The sequence below is a fragment of the Jaculus jaculus genome, unplaced genomic scaffold (assembly GCF_020740685.1).
Source record: "Jaculus jaculus isolate mJacJac1 unplaced genomic scaffold, mJacJac1.mat.Y.cur mat_scaffold_37_1_1805170_arrow_ctg1, whole genome shotgun sequence".
NCBI classification, from domain to species: Eukaryota; Metazoa; Chordata; class Mammalia; order Rodentia; family Dipodidae; genus Jaculus; species Jaculus jaculus.
Window position 1 is genome coordinate 567,629 of NW_025423493.1, and position 13,040 is coordinate 580,668.

A 13,040-nucleotide genomic window follows, 5' to 3' on the forward strand; every position below is an offset into this window, starting at 1 on the left:
AATATACAAAGCTCCAAAGGCCCAAATAATACTTAATGGAGAGAGACTGGAGGAATTCCCATTGAGATCAGGAACAAGACAGGGATGTCCTCTCTCACCTCTGCTTTTTAATATAGTTCTGGAAGTCCTAGCCCAAGCAATAAGGCAGGAGAAGGAAATAAAAGGGATACAATTTGGAAAGGAAGAAGTTAAGTTAGCGCTATTCGCTGATGACATGATTGTATATGTAAGAGACCCGAGAGACTCCATCCCAAAACTCCTGAAGGTGATTAACTCCTATAGCAAAGTAGCAGGATACAAAATCAATGCACAAAAATCGGAAGCATTTCTGTATGCAAATGACAAAGACACAGAAAAAGAAATAAAGGACATGGTCCCATTTTCAATAGCAACAAAAAAAATAAAATACCTTGGAATAACGTTAACCAAGGAAGTAAAAGATCTATACAACAAAAATATAAAAACTCTCAAAAAAGAAATTGAGGAGGACTTGAAAAGTTGGAAAGACCTGCTATGCTCCTAGATAGGCAGAATTAACATTGTGAAGATGACAATCCTACCAAAGGCAATATATAGATTTTTTTTTAAGTTTATTTATTTGTGAGTGACAGACACAGAGAGAAAGACAGATAGAGAGAGAGAGAGAGAGAGAGAGAGAGAGAGAGAGAGAGAGAGAGAGAATGGGCGTGCCAGGGCTTCCAGCCTCTGCAAACGACCTCCAGACACGTGCGCCCCCTTGTGCATCTGGCTAACGTGGGACCTGGGGAACTGAGCCTCGAACCGGGGTCCTTAGGCTTCACAGGCAAGCGCTTAACCGCTAAGCCATCTCTCCAGCCTGCAATATATAGATTTAACGCAATTCCAATTAAAATCCCTACAGTGTTCTTCACAGAGATAGAAAAAATGATCTCAAATTTCATATGGAAAGGCAGAAGGCCTCGCATATCCAAACATATCCTCAGCAAAAGAAATACCTCTGGTGGCATCACCATACCCGATATAAAGTTATACTACAAAGCCATAGTAATAAAAACAGCATGGTACTGGCATAAAAACAGGAGTATAGACCAATGGAATAGACTTGAGGACCCGGATTTTGGGCCAAGCAACTATAGCTACTTGATATTCGACAAAGGCCCAAACAATATAGACTGGAAAAAAGATAGCATCTTCAACAAATGGTGCTGGACAAACTGGATAACCACATGCAGGAAACTAAAACTTGATCCACACATTTCACCATGCACTACACTCAAATCCAAATGGATCAAAGACCTCAACATAAGACCAGAAACTCGAGAACTACTGGAAGAAAATTTAGGAAGTACCTTCCATGATATAGGAATGGAAAAAGACTTCCTGAATAAAACCCCAGTGGCTCAAGTTCTTAAACAGTCACTCAACCATTGGGATCATATGAAGCTGAAGAGTTTCTTTACAGACAAGCATATAATAAGCAAAGCCAATAGAATACCCACAGAATGGGAGAAAATATTTGCAGGTTATCCAACTGATAGAGGCCTTATCTCTAGAATTTACAAAGAACTCAAAAGTCTAAACAATAAGAAGACAAATACCCCACTCACAAAATGGGGCACAGAGTTAAACAGGCAATTCACAGAGGAAGAGATACAAATGGCAAACACACACCTAAGAAAATGTTCATCATCCTTAATCATCAGAGAAATGCAAATTAAAACAACTATGAGATTTCACCTTACCCCAATAAAGATGGCCAACATCAAAAGGTCAAATGAAAATAAATGCTGGCGAGGATGTGGAGAAGCAGGGACACTCATTCACTGTTGGTGGGAATGCAAGATGATACAACCACTTTGGAAAGCAATATGGAGACTCCTGAAAAAGCTGACTATAGAAATACCAACAGACCCAGTTATACCATTGCTGGGCATGTACCCTAAAACCTTCAAACCAAAAGCCAGAGAGATTTGCTCAACCATGTTTGTAGCAGCTCAATTCGTAATAGCTAAAAGCTGGAATCAACCCAGATGTCCATCATTAGAAGAATGGATAACAAAGATGTGGTATATCTACACAATGGAATTCTATACAGCAGTAAGAAAAAACGACATAAAAGAAATTTGAGGAAAAATGGTTGAACCTGGAACAGATCATTCTCAGCGAACTTACCCAATCACAGAAAAAAAATCGACACATAGTCTCCCTCATCTGCAACACCTAACCTGAATTTCCCCAAGATGCCTTACATACCCACCAAGCACCTCATGGACTAGACAATAAGGTGGATGGGAGGGCGGGGAGGGAATCAAAGGGTGGAAAACAGTAATCCAGACCCAAACGTCAATGGTACCATAAAATTCTACTTCCTAAAAGACAGACCAAATGGCTGAACCTTCACTAGACCCTTACAGGATACACCTGAACCTCAATGTTATAACACAAGCTTATTCAAGTGTTTTACATTTTTTGTTTTGTTGAATGTGATATACTAGCACATGGTAAGATAATGTATGATTAGCATAAGGTGGAACCTTCTCCGCAAAACCAGTCACAAATTTTCCTCTCCAGGAAGAAGCAGGTTGCCAGTTCTCTTCTGCCTCAACCATCACCTTGGCTAAGGAGAGGGTGGGGCTGGGAGAACCTAGGGACCTTTCACATGTTTCCTTGGGACTCCCATCCAGAGTGTACCAGCTGATCAGAACACTCTACCCTGACCTTTGGCAATCCCTGCCCCTCCAGCCTTACCCTGAGGGCTCTGAGCAGCTAGTTTCTTTTGTACATCCGCTATTAGAAAGGCTGGGGGACCTACAAAGTACTAAACAAAAAACATAACAACTTTAACATCAGCTCAGCAATGGTGAGGCCTGGATTCCAGGTTGGAGGAGGGCTGAGCAGCCTTATCTTTTTGTAGTGCTTTCACTCCCAGTCTCAGGAGGCCAAGGACCTGCCCCTCACCAGGGTCCAGGTGCATGGGCCAACCGTGCAAAGGCAGAGGGAGGATGGAGTGGGTAGGCTGTTGCTGTCTCAGATCTTTTCCTGTGGGAAATTGGCAGAAGGGGAAGTGGCTTGCCCTGATGGCCCTAGCCTTCAAAAGGTGATGATGTAAACTATGCTTTGCAACATTAACTCCTAACATGGTATAGAAAGGAAAGAACAAAAACCAAACAAACAAAAACCCAAAACAAACAAATAAAAAACCCCACTAGTTCCTCATCTGGTATTGAGATGATAGGTTTCATCCTGCCTTGAAGGTGTTTCCTCTCTCTGGTCTCAGAGGTGCAGGGCAATAAGGAAGCCCCTAGCCTAGATAGGGTCCAGATCGGAGCAGCCTTTCACCTGCTGTATTGCTGGGTACAGTGCGGGAATGTGAGCAAAGGACTGGAAAAGTGAAGGAGGGTCTGGCGCAGCATGGCAGGCAGCAAGCTTGGTAATCCTTGGATCCACCCATGGTCAGCAGACTCCCTCATCCTCATTTGAAGTTACTGCAGTGTAAGAACTGAGCCAGACTTTCCATATACTGAACGCAGGGAGGACAGAGTGGGAGGGTGTGAAATAAAAGCAACCAGGTACCCAAAATCAGAGTGCAAGCTTTCACAGCCTGGGATGCTATCTCTAAGCCTCAGTCTTTGGTACAACAACAGAGCCTGGTGGCAATGAGGGACACAGAAGTTTCAGTAACTGAGCAACAAGGCCAGAAACCTGTGCAGTTTCCCAGGTCCCACTTGGGGGGGCATCCAGTTGACCAGAACTAGACACGTGTTCCAGTAGCCACTCAACTGATGTTTGCAGGCCAGCTCAGGTGGTCAGTGGCTGTAGCAGATAAGTCAGGTATGCATAATGTCTACATATACCTTCCTGCCACAGGGCTTCATGACCAACAGGATCCCCCAGCTCCTCCATAGCCCTAGTTCCTGGGAGAGGCCAATAAGAGGGCTGGCACAGGGGAATGTAAGGTGGGAAGACCCTGCAGACCCTTGAGGGAGAAAAAAAAATATTTCTACATCTGGTGAGACAAGGCCTTCTTTGAGGATTCAGGGTTTTCAGTCAATACAGAAAAGATCCAAACCAAGGTTCACTGGGGCTCACCTGCACCTCTGGGGTGGGGAGATGCTCCAGCTGATGATACATGAGTTTCACACCTATGCCAACTCTGTACTCTAAAAGTATGAGGCAAACTTGGCCTTGGGGTTCCAAAAGTAGGACAAAGCATGGCCCAATAGGATGGCCTGGCATGAGGCCACAGCAAGCAGCATGAGGACAACAGTGATGGCAGCATGTAGACATGTCAGCCCAACATGATGCAATGCCAGAGCAGGGCCATCCTGGGTGCAGCTTCCACGTTCCACCCCAAGTCTCAGGCCTCTAGGTAGAGGGCATGTACATGCAACTCAGTCCAGGTAAGATTCCAGCCAGCCCGAGCCTGGGCACTTCCAGAGCAGGTGGAGGCTAAGTTGACTCTGCAAAGGATAAAAGGCATTTGGTGTTATATCAGGCTCCAGGTACACAATAAGGAATCTTTTTTAAAAAAATTATTTCCAGGGCTGGAGAGATGGCTTAGTGGTTAAGCACTTGCCTGTGAAGCTAAGAACTCTGGTTCGAGGCTCGGTTCCCCAGGTCCCACGTTAGCCAGATGCACAAGGGGGCGCACGCGTCTGGAGTTCGTTTGCAGAGGCTGAAAGCCCTGGCGCACCCATTCTCTCTCTCTCCCTCTATCTGTCTTTCTCTCTGTGTCTGTCACTCTCAAATAAATAAATTTAAAAAAAAAATATTTCCAGCTGGGCATGGTGACACACACCTTTAATTGCAGCATTCAGGAGGCAGAGGTAGAAGGATTGCCATGACTTCAAGGCCATCCTGAGACTACAGAGTGAATTACAGGTCAGCATGAGCTGGAGTGAGACCCATCCTTGATATAAAAAAAAAAAAAATTTCCAAGAACAGAATAAAGAAATCCCAATGAAGGAGAATGACGTCACGTTCTATAAATGAGGTAGGAGGGAGAGATTATGATTTTTTGATTGTGGGTTTTTTACAGTCATATTTTATTCATTTCCCCAAGGATGGAAAGGTCAGAGAAAATAAATCATTTTCTGATAGTCTCTCTGGGTGGGATTTAGGGGTGGGGAGAGGAATGAGAGAGGCTGCGACTTCCCCGGACTCCCACTGTGAGACCCTTAGGTTTCCTTCTCCAAGAAGGCATGGCAGCGCAGCAGGGGCATGGTAAGGGAAACCCCAGGTGATCAAGGAGCTGGTGCTTCTGAGGCCCAGAAATGCTGCTACAGCTTTTCATGGGACCATGCTGGGCCTGGGCCCCAGAGCCTTCAGAGGGCTACATAGTTAGCTTGGGAGCAGGAGGCAGCTCTGGAGACAGGGCTGAGGAATGATTTGGGTAATCTAGACAAATTAACAATAATTTAAAACTTGTGTATATCCAAAATATCCCCCTTCCCCTCCCAGCTTAGAATCTAGGATGAAACCATGAAGGGGGAAGAGGGTGCAGCAGCCTCATGCCCAGGGGGAACATCCAACAGCCCAAATGGAGTTCACACTGCTACTCAGTGCAAAGACTTGTCATAGTAAACCAGGCCAGTCCTTTGCTGTCCTGGGTCTGGGCATCCCTATGGAACCTTGCCCACCCCACCCCTTCTCCCCAAATCCCATGGGCTTCAAAGGTTTCATTTTCCAAAAGTCACTGTGTTGAGTGCTTGCTTGTCTATTTGGCATCTTCCCAGATGGGCTGGCCAGTAGGTGGCATTGGAGAATGGCTGATCCTTGTGGCAGGCCTACTGGAAGACAGGAATGGGCACAGCTTCCTGCCCTCACCTCTGCCTCCTGCTACCACTGGGTGTCTCCTGTGGTTGCCTTCTTTGCCCCTGAGTGTGGGGACAATCTAGCTGGAATTCTTGCAGACACCAGGATTTTCCAAGGTATTGTTGCAGTTTGGGGCCAAAGTCCAAATTTTTGGCTTTGGAATATTTCAAGGTACAGAACTTTTCCAATCCATAGAGTTGACCAGCCTTATCATCCTTCAGGGTTTCCTCCTGTAAATCCTTGAATATGTCCATCGAGAACTTCTTTTCCAGGCCATAAATAAGTATCGGAATAGGCACTCCAAATCACATCTCTAGCTGTCTTTGGCATCCTGCAGAGCCAGCTGTTGAATTTCTCACACATCTTTTGTTGAAGTGATCTTGGTAGAAGAAGGTCCAGAAGCAGAAGAGGGTGCTCATCTCCTGAGACTGGCCAATGGCAAAGCGCTTCTGCTCATAAGGCAGTGCCTCCAATACTTGTGGTAGACATGCTGTGTGAAACCATTTTCTTTGAGCACTTCATGGGAAGGATGCTGGAAATTAGGCAGTGACTGAAGGGTACAGCCATAGTGGATGACTGAGTTAATGACTAATGAGGGGCTAGAGCTAATGGAAGCAGTCCTGGGCCAGTGCTCTTGGAACTGATCATCCAGCCCACATGGCTCTCCAGGTGTGGGATTTTTGAGCTACTCTTTCTTCCTCTTTTGAGGTGTCTTGGCACCTAGGGTCACCCCTTCTTTCACCATGGGGTAAAAACATGGTGTCTGGCTTGAGTCTTTGAGCTGGGGTTCCAGAGTATGCATGGAGGTCCTGGCTTTGTGGTCGTTTGGCAGTTCTGGGTTGGTAGAGAGCAGGTACAGGACTCAGGAACTACAAACACCTTGCTGGCTAGGGCATTAGTGGGAATTGCTGGAACCTGCGGGCCCAGGAGGAACCTCCTGTTTGGGGTCCACAGGAGGCTCAGGGGTCAAGGTGTTGGACTGTTCCTGATTGATCATGTTAACTTCCTTGAAGTTCTCCACTTCTTGCTTGATCTGCAAATACTCAGGTTCAAACTTCTCTGTCCACAGATCCTGCCCAGAGAAGACCTGCTCATAATGACCTTGGCCAGCTCAGCACTCATCTTAGGGTGGAATGGGTGGCTGCCTGTGTGGTCTCTCTTAGGCTGTTGGCACCTGTAAGGTGGTGTCTGAGTGACAATGAGGATGGTCTCAACATCCCAGTCATCCATCTCACAGTTGGAGTCCTCATCAGACCAAGCAGTAAATAGTTCTTCCACCTGTCATCTGTTCCATCTCCTCATCAAACAGGATCTCTAGTTCTTCCTGCTCCTTGAACACCAGCTGCTAAGAGGAAGCTGCAGGGGTAGAGTGGTGGGGTGGGAGACCCTGGGCTCCTCTGACTTCTTAGGCTGCGCTGCAGAGGGTGGAGACTAGCTAGATGGCAAATACATCTTTTTTTTTTATTTTTTGGTTTTTCAAGGTAGGGTCTCACTCTAGCCCAGGCTGACCTGGAACTCACTATGTAGTCTCAGGCTGGCCTCGAACTCACAGCGATCCTCCCACCTCTGCCTCCCGAGTGCTGGGATTAAAGGCATGCGCCACCACGCCCGGCGGCAAATACATCTTTACAGTCAATAAAGAGTAAAGGGTACATTTTATGAGTTCTAGTTTGATAAGGTCCATAATTTTTTTTTAAATATTTTTTGTTCATTTTTTATTTATTGATTTGAGAGCGACAGACACAGAGAGAAAGACAGATAGAGGGAGAGAGAGAGAATGGGCGCGCCAGGGCTTCCAGCCTCTGCAAACGAACTCCAGACACGTGCGCCCCCTTGTGTATCTGGCTAACGTGGGACCTGGGGAACCGAGCCTCGAACCGGGGTCCTTAGGCTTCACAGGCAAGTACGTAACCACTAAGCCATCTCCCCAGCCCAAGGTCCATAATTTAATGGTTTATCATTTAATGAACACTTACACTCATCTCATCTTGTCACATCTCTTAGTTGACTTTTGGGTTGTTCTCATCCATATACAAACACTCCAAGGTCTCATTAGAATTCTCATATCATCTCATTCATATGAATTATAGCCTTTGGTATTTGGGGGAAAGGGCAAGTTAAAATACTTGCATCACTTGAGGTCAGGGGAAGAGGCTGAGTAAAAGTCTGGGGGAGGTTTAATCAAAATTTAAGATTTTACAAATTAGCCATATAGAAAGCTACTTTGTTAGAGTCATCATTGCTCTTTGTTTTTCTGAATTCTGCCTTCTCTCCCCACAGTCTTCAGAAATACCTGTTGGCAGGAAAGCACAGTTTTAGGGGCTTCCCTCCTGTTCTGCTTGAGTGACCCTCATGAGGAGTGTCTCCCCTGCTTCTAGCAGAAGCTGCTGCTGTGGGTTCCCCAGGTCTAGTTTCCAGGTTCCTTTATTTGTTTATTATTTACTCATATTCTGACACAGGTCCTCATTCTGTAGCCCATGCTGACCTCTAATTTGGGGCAATTCTCTTGCCTCAGCCTCTTGCATGCTGGGATAAAAGGCTTGAGTCACCTTGCCCAGCAGGATTCTCTTTACTAAGGTTCATTTTCCACACTTGTTCATTTTGAATTATCCACCAGGTGCAAAGGTGTACTGAGGTTTTTAATGAATGCATAAGATTTGAGTCATTGTTTTCCCATGTGGTAGAGTTAGTGATGATGTACTGAGGGTCAATCAATCAACCTTCTGAAGTTGCTGAGTCAGTTCCAAATACATTAATGTCAAGTTACCACTGTGTGTTGGAGGGAAGCCAATAGTGTAGGAATATTAACTGTTCTAGGATGTGCTGGTAAACTTCCCTTGTCAAGATAACATTCTTGCTGTATGCAACTGGAACTTCATCGAATGTTTCCTGTTATTTTCTTAGACATGTCCTCTGCCCACTTTCACTCCTGTGTTCATGGTGTCCATCTTCTTCCCCTCCTCCTCCTCCCTGTTCCATCTTCTTTTGTTGCTACTATTTCCATTCGTGCTTTGAAAGAAAGTACTGGTGTCTGGGACTGTATGTCTCTCTCTCTTTGGACTGGCATGTTATTTACTCTGTTGTGTTCCTTTCATCTTCTTTTTTTACTAAGAGGCAGACCAAATGAGCGTGCTTGAACATGATTTGCTTAAATATTAATATGCTGAGCAGAGCCTACTCTTTGCAAAGACCAAAGCTCTCAAACTCCAGAGGGAGTTAGACACTAGGGTAATGGTTTTTACTATTTAATGAAGCAGACCCACATGTGTGAATAGTGGACATCTTGGGTGACATACCTGCCATTGGCCTGAGCCCTTGACCCAGTGCTTCAATGTGAGTTTGGACTTGATACTGCTAAGGCAAATATTATCATAGGATGATGGGAAGTCCCAGGTGTTTCACACCAGATCCTTTGTCAAAAGTAAAGACTAAACCCAAACCAAGTATATAAACTGCACAGATATCCACAAATGTATTTGAAGTTCTTTGTATTAATACTTTGAATCAGTTTCCTCAAATTTCCACAAGCAGTCAATTGTCCTCTTGCTTGTTCTAATATTCTTAGTTACTAGGTTTTGCAAGTATTTCATGATAGTTCCTGCCTTCTCCTATGCCAGCTGGGGTCATGATATAGAAATACCAGGTTTTTTAATGAAAGGTCAGGATTTTGATGCCAGTTAGATTTTTTCTTGATGACTGAGGTCATTCTATGTCTCTCTTCTTTCTGTCATCCTGGAACTTGAAATCTCAGTTGTTAGTCATGACAGGTGTGTTGGGAACAGAGTAACTTTTTACTATCCCCAGCTTCTTGTGTTTGGCTCTTGGAGCTACAGCATCACTCCTGTTTTAGTTTATTTATGTATTGAAGCACTTGTGGAATGCTTCAGTCATGCCACACATTATTGTAAGTGACTGCACATAGTATCCATCCTTATACCAATTCTAGGAAGTGGGTATTCTATTGTTCCTCTTCAACAGACTTACATAACAAGGACACTGAGCACAGAGATACTAAATAGTTTTCCCAAGGTCAACTGGCTAATAGTAAAACTAGTATTAGCATCTATACCATGTACACACACACACACACACACACACACACACACACACACACACACACCTCTTTAGCTAGAAGTAAAAGGATATATGGCTGGCCATAGTAGTGCATGCCTTTAATCTCAGCATTCAGGAGGCTGAGGTAGGAGGAACACTCTGAATGGTCTGCCCATGCTAAAGAGATTGAAGCCTTAAAGGATAACCTGATGAAAACCATTGAAGAAAAGGAGTACAGCCTGGGGGCATCAACAACGCACAAAACCAGTATCTAGTGGAGAGAGAAGACGCCTTAAACAAACTACAGGAGACCAAAATGAAGGCAAAGCAGCGAGAGGTTCTGCAAGCCAAGTGTAGTGAACCAAACAAGGTCATTGGTAATTTTACATCACCTCTCAAGGCTGCTAAAGGAAAGCTCTTGGGTCTTGAGGCACTTTGGAAAGCCAGTTCCAAAGGTAAATTGGAAATCGAGATACTTACATAGCAGCTTGAGGCAGTGGAGAAACAAAGTTAAAACATTGAGAAGATGAAAAGAATGCTGTAAGTAGCAAGGCTAGTATTGGCATCTTCATCTTTTTTCCCCAGTTTCCATTTCTTTTTACTATTTAAAAAAATAAATATATCTTCTAGAGAATGAGAGAAAGTATGAGTGCAAGAAGGCTTTTGCCAGCACAGTAAATTAACTTTAGACATACTTTGTATATCTGGTGTTATGGGGGTACCCAGGCCAGCAGGACCCAGATTTTATTCCCCAGTGCCCATGTAAGCCAGATGCACAAGGTGGCACATGTGTCTGGAGTCCATTTTCAGTCTGTCTGGAGTTTGTTTGCAGTGTTTAGAGGATGTGGTATGCCCATCCTCTTTATATGACCTTCTTTCCCAAATAGCCAAGGCACTATCATCCAATCAATCAAGTACAGTGCCCTTTGTCAATACAGGGTTCTAGCCCATAATGCTACATGCTGCCTGGGCCTCCCTATAACATGAACAACTCTTCCCTTCCTTGTCAAGGTCAAGCTCATTAGATAATGTGTAAAGTCTCTTGTTTTGATCCACCATGAGTTTTGGTCAGATTGTCTGCTGGTCAGGCAAGTGGGAGTACTTGCCCAAGATAAGCACAAGCAGAGACAGTCATTTACTCCAGTTCAAAAGAAGAGATGTCATTAATAATCGACCCCCCCAGAAAAACATGCCGTCACAGGCTCACCTCATTTAAGGTAGTTTGGAAATGAAACCCACCTACAATTTGTACAACAGGGAGATCTCAGGTCCCCTGAATGTGAAGCCATGGTAGCAATCACTGTAGTATTCCAACCAATGAGTGTTCTCTGTGCCTACATGGGACCATACTGAAGACTTCCCATGAGGCTCAAGTTCAACTCAAAGGGCAGCTGCCTCTTTTCCATATGAAAAATCAAGATGGGGGATAATTATGTACCATAGTCACACTGGCATTGAAGTTGGCATGCACCTACTTAGGCATCCTCTTCAGAGTAAGCATTGGATACTTTAAATTGTCTTTCAGTGTGACACACTTACATTGAGCCTCCTAACTTGCATTAAGACCCTCACTCCCATCTCCTGACCAGTATAAGTATTGGCTTAGCATTCACCTCTCAGAGAACTCATACAACACTTGCACATCCCTTTTAGATATGGACAAGGTCCAGAGGCTCGTCATATCCCCAAATGGTAATGTGTCCTAAGGTGGCAGAAATAGTGCCTGCTCTTTCAACTGCTCCATTTAATGTAAATGAGTTGGTCCCAACCGAGAAGCCCAGGGTGAGTTCATTGTTTGGAATAATGCTCAGTTTCCTGGGCATTGGGAAGCTAGAAAATCAACTTGTAGAACTTAAGGCTCCCTGATTCTGTGCATGTAGGAATAACCAAGAACATCTCTCACAAAGGTCAGGGGTCTCCACCTCTGGGGTGTTCAATCATAATCTGAGGGAAAAAAAAAAAAACCAAGCATAGGAAGTTACTAAGAGTCAGTCAGAGTAACTTACAGAGTGGAGAAGAGGAGGCTGCATGTGACTTGTGCTGCCCACACCACTGCCGTACACTGCACTTCACAGAGACAGTGCCTGGGAAAGTGAGAGCTGGATGGGCACTGGGTGGCTTTTGTGCCTCCCTGAGGAAAAAAAAAAATGGGCAAAGGAGGACCTAAGAACTTGAGAGACAAAATGTCATCATATTCATTCTTTGTGCAAACCTGCTGGCAGGAACACAAAAAGAAGCCTCCAGATGATTCTGTCAACTTCTCAGCGATCTCTAAGAAGTTCTTAGAGAGGTGGGACATTATGTCTGCTAAATAAGCAGGAAAAGTTGAATATAGTGAAGGTGGACAAGGCTCCATATAAGAGAGAAATGAAAACCTATATCCCTCCTAAAGGGGAAACAAGAAGTTCAAGGGTCCCAATGTACCCAAGAGGCCACCTTCAGCCTTCTTGTTCTGTTCTGAATAGTGCTCCCAAATCAAAAGTTAGCACAGCCTACCCATTGGTGATGTTGCAAAGAAACTGTGAGAGATGTGGAACAATACTGGTGCAGATAACTAGAAGCCTAATGAAAACAAAGCTGCCAAGCTGAAGAGAAAGTATAAAAAGGATATTTCTGCCTTCAGAGCTAAAGGAAAACACAGTGCAGCAAAAGAAAAAAAAAAAAGACTTTTCAAGACTTAAAATAGCAAGAAAAAGAAGGAAGAGGGAAAGATGAGGAAGAGGAGTAGGATAAAGATGATGATCAATGAGCTGCTTCTAGGACCCCCTCTGCCCCATACACAACCGATCCCTTTCAGAGAAAATTGAAATGTAAGTCTATGTAATATTTGTTTGTAGACTGTACAGTCCCCCTTTTTTGGTATAATTGACCCACTACTGAATGTGTCTTTAGACAGCCCTGTCCTGGTGGTGTTTCCAGTAGCCAATGACTTTGCCAGGCATAGTATTGGGATGTAAATTGGCATGGAATTTTAAAGCAGGTTCTTGTTTGTGCACAGCACAGATTAGTTACATATGGAGACAGTACGTTTTTTCATCTTCATTTGTCTGATGCAGCTTATATAAAATAATTGTTGTTCTATCAACTAAGTATCACTCTAATTGCAAAACTGCAGCTGTTTTGTTGACATTAAAAATTGTATTTACTTAGAAGCATTCATAATTAAAAGTCTGTATAGGCCATCAGCATACACC

General features: G+C 44.2%; 1 pseudogene; it reads right to left on the reverse strand.

The window, feature by feature from the left end:
• Positions 1-5,671: 5,671 nt before the first annotated feature.
• On the reverse strand, positions 5,672-12,145 carry LOC123457337 (annotated as a pseudogene).
• Between the last annotated feature and the right edge of the window lie 895 nt (positions 12,146-13,040).